At 34.6% G+C, this 4,099-nt stretch overlaps 1 long non-coding RNA gene across 1 annotated transcript; it reads left to right on the top strand.

The window, feature by feature from the left end:
• Positions 1-964: 964 nt before the first annotated feature.
• Positions 965-2,843, top strand: LOC128283814 (uncharacterized). The gene is made up of 2 exons (XR_008274225.1): positions 965-1,119; positions 2,326-2,843. It is a non-coding gene; the product is annotated as an uncharacterized LOC128283814 (long non-coding RNA).
• The last annotated feature ends 1,256 nt before the right edge of the window (positions 2,844-4,099 follow it).

Here is a 4,099-nt window from a genome sequence, read left to right as displayed (position 1 = left end):
GGTATCGAAGAATCTCGTTCGAACCTTAGTAATAATTTAGGATACAAGTGACATTTCACTAGGAACTATGTGATCTGAGCTCATTGAGTTGTTGTAATAGCCCGATTTTGGGTCTAGTCGGAACAGTGGTTTCGGGACCACAAACCCGACTTGAAAAAAAAAAATTATTTTTATTATATTTTTATAGTCTATAAATTTATGAAAATATTTCATAAAAATTTCATTCGAAAATTTTGACGTTTGAGCACTCAATTTAGTCAAAAGGACTAAATTGTAAAAAGTGCAAAAGTTGAGTTCTTTATATATGAGGTGCCTAATTGTTATGAGTTTTAAATTGAAAGTCCTTATGTGACAATTATTCCTTTAATAAGTTAGTGAATGGATATTTGTTTGGTATTTTTGAAATTTGGTTGAAATAAAATGGTAATTTTGTATATTAATTAAAATAACCTAATAAGACAAATGATAAAAGCTATCATTTTTTTCATTCTTTCTTCTTCAACCGTGGAAAGAACAGAAAATAGCAGCCATGGATGAGCTCCATTCGCCAAGCTTTTATGGCTTATATAGGTACGGTTTTTGTCCGCTTTTAATGATTTTCGTATTTTTGAGATCCCCAAGCTTAAATTTTCTATTTCTACCAATTGATTGAAGAGAAATTAGAGTTTAAAAATTTACCCATTCATGATATGGTTGTGTGTTGATGATTTATAGTGGATAATGAATGTTTGATGTGTTAAATATGAGTTTTATTCAATGAATTTCGGTAAAAATGTCAAAAAGGGGTTAAATTGTGAAAGTTACAAATTGGTCATAAGTGTGTGAATTAGTGAAAATTTGGAGTTGCCATAGAAGAGAAAAATGTTCAGCATGTCTTAAACCTTATAGAAATTGAATAAAAATTAATTTACGAGCATTGGGGCAAAAGTGCAAATATGCAAAAGTTTAGAGGTCAAAATGAAAATTTGTAAAAATATGATTTTTAGACCCATATGAATATTGTGACTGATTGGTAGGCTAAATGTGATGTTATAGATGATGAAAATTGAGACTTGGACCTAGAACGGAAAGAAATCGATTTATGGACGAGTATGTCCTTTTCACATTTGTGGTATCGTGGTAAGTTTGTATGTAAACAATACCATGCTATACATGTATTTAAATGTTATCATTACATGAATTGTACAGATATTAATGTGTATGTAATTAATAGAAATATGATAAGACAAAGCCTTAATAGACGAGGAAAAATCCCGTTTGAACCTTAGGAATAGAATAGGATACGAGTGACATGTCACTAGGAATTATGAGTCTAGATGACTAGCTCGAGAGTGAGCATTGAAATGTCATGAGATATGAGGTAGCTTTAGCTACAATTGAGGCACTTATGTGCAAAGGCTTTTCCGAGTATCTAATTAGTATTCCAAGTGTTCAACGGGCAATCCAAGGAAAGAGTTAATGATGGTCTCAATGAGGTAAGTCATTGGTGAGTATGCACTCGAGTTATGTTACGAGTTGTGCAAGTATGTATACTAATCCTATGAGAATGCCTTGATATGTGATGATCTATGATGCATAATATATGTTCTTACCATGATGGATAAAATGGTGTTGTATTAATATTATGAACAATGATCATGAATGAGTAATTTAGCCTTGACAGATTTGAGTTACTGCAGTAGTGTAACTTTGAAAATACACTAAAAATAGTGGAAAATGAGTTAGAGGCAGAATAAAATATGGGATTAAAGCTTAATGAGTCTATTTTCACATGAAAGAAACAGAGGAAGAAAAAGAATTCCATATTGTTTGATATTTGAATTCTTGTGAAACAGGGTCTGAATGAATTCGAGATCCCCTGTTCTAACTTCAGAAATTCACCAAAAACTGTAAAAACATTATTAAGAGTTATACCTTACATGAATGGATTCCTTATTGAGTCTATTTTTATGGGAAATAAACGGCATGGTTGTTGGAATTTTGTACAGGGAGAAATTCAGTTTGTAGTGCACAGGGGACAGAGTGGTCATACTCTGAAATAGGGGAGACTTTAACTAATAAACTGTACTATTTGGCTTAACCAAAAATTCTGAAAATTTTATGGAAGAAAGGAAAATAAGTCTAGTTTCAGGGAAAATTAACGGAACTTAATTCGGAGTTTCGTAGCTCCATATATAAATAATTTAGTGACCATTGCTCAGAAAGACAGCTTGTAGTGAACTTGAAAATATGTTGTAAACATTGATAAAACAAGTTAATGAGTTGCTTATTGTTTTCATATGTACTAAGCGAAAGCTTACCCCCCTTCTTTCCCATGTTTTCTAGAGTTTCCAGGTTAGCTCGGGTTGGAGGCCGTCAGAGATATTATCACCCTATCGAGTTAACGTTGTCGGAGTAAGTAAACTCAAGTGATTCGAGTCTATGGCATGTATAGGGTTTTAATGTGAGTATGTAATATTATGATTTAGCCAAAGGCATTGGCTTGTTATTAAGGTAGTATTAGTCATGTAAATTGGCCTATGTCGGCTAATGACATTATGGGCCCATATGATTATTCTTATGCATGTATGTTATTATCTCTTGTGATGTGGCTTACAACATGTATGCCTAGAGATTGAATTGAGATTCATTGATGAGCCAAGAACTTATGCGAGGATTAAGTGATTGGTAAATAGTTAATAATGCTTCATGAATGGTTTGTGATGTAATGATAGTTATGTCTAGTATGTGGTAATGATATGGGCAAATTCTATAATATTTATTGCATAAGAAAATAACTTGAGCATAACATGTTTGTAGATGTTTAAGAGCTCATTTATGCCACGTTGTATGTTATTGGATAAGTATGTATCTATGCATGTGGTGTGAGAGTGACAAAAGGCTTGATAATTAGCCTATTTTTGGCCACACGGCCTGAGCACATGGGCGTGTGAAGCCTTAACGCAAGAGATTTTTCTAAGTTTTTCATGAGTTCTCGAGTGGGTCCCGAACCGCCCCGAATGCATGTATTGGGCCTCGTAAGCTCGCATAAGGGACAGATTGCATGTGAAAAGAAAAGTTTTTAATTATTTGAGATTTCATGGCCTTGTTTAGTATGGAAGTGTTAATAAAAGTCAGGTAGCACCTCGAACCCCGTCCCGGCGTCGGATGAGGGCGAGGGGTGTTACAGTTGTGGTCTGAGTTCATGATATATGTTACACATGTTTTGGTGTTCCGGGTACTGGTCTTGTATGTTCTACCAGTGGCTTGGTAGTCCGGCATGTGTTGCGGATACTTGATAGCTTGTGTGAGCAGCCCGTGTAGCTACATCCTGACCGACAGCTCAAGTGAGCAGACCCGTGAGTAGCTCGAGAGTGAGCAACATGTGATATGTGATATAAGGTAGTGTTGGCTACATATGGGGCACTTAGGTGTGAGATTCCGATGTATCCAATAGTATTCCAAGTGTTCAATGGGTAGCTCAGAGAAAAGTTCCATGGGTAATCTTAATGAACACGTTAAAGACAAGAAAGTAAGTATTATGTGCATGGTGGCACAGGTATGTACATAAACTCATGATTAAAGATCTCGGTATGCTATGAACATGTGGTAAGAATGAAAGTGAGAAAGTTATGCTTATGAGACTTGGTAACATTTATGAAACTTTGCCTTATGTTAATTGTATGATTTATGTCACTTATTATTTGCATGTGAACTTACTAAGTTTTAAAGCTTACCCCCTTCCTTTCTTTTTATAGTGTCCCCAAGCTAGCTCGGGGATTAGAGGATGTCGGAGTTTTCATTCACACTGTCAGTTGGAAATTTTGGTATAGTTAGATTCAACATTTTGAATATGGCATGTATAGGGACTTGGTGTTTTTTTATTTGTCATATTGATTAGCCAAATGTGTTGGCTCATCATGGTATTGTGATTCATTTTGTATATGGCCATGAGAGGTGGCTCATATTGACTATTGGGTTGTAACCCTAAACATTTGTGCATGCATACAAATGTGTTATACTTGATGTGGTTGCTTGTGGTTGATTATGTTAATAAGTGTGATGGATGGAATGAATATTTAATGTATGAAATATGATTAATGAGTATGACAATAAATGT

The sequence above is a fragment of the Gossypium arboreum genome, chromosome 2 (assembly GCF_025698485.1).
Source record: "Gossypium arboreum isolate Shixiya-1 chromosome 2, ASM2569848v2, whole genome shotgun sequence".
In the NCBI taxonomy this organism is placed as follows: Eukaryota; Viridiplantae; Streptophyta; class Magnoliopsida; order Malvales; family Malvaceae; genus Gossypium; species Gossypium arboreum.
The sequence above is the reverse complement of the archived record's forward strand: the minus strand, read 5'-3'. Positions and strand labels throughout refer to the sequence as shown.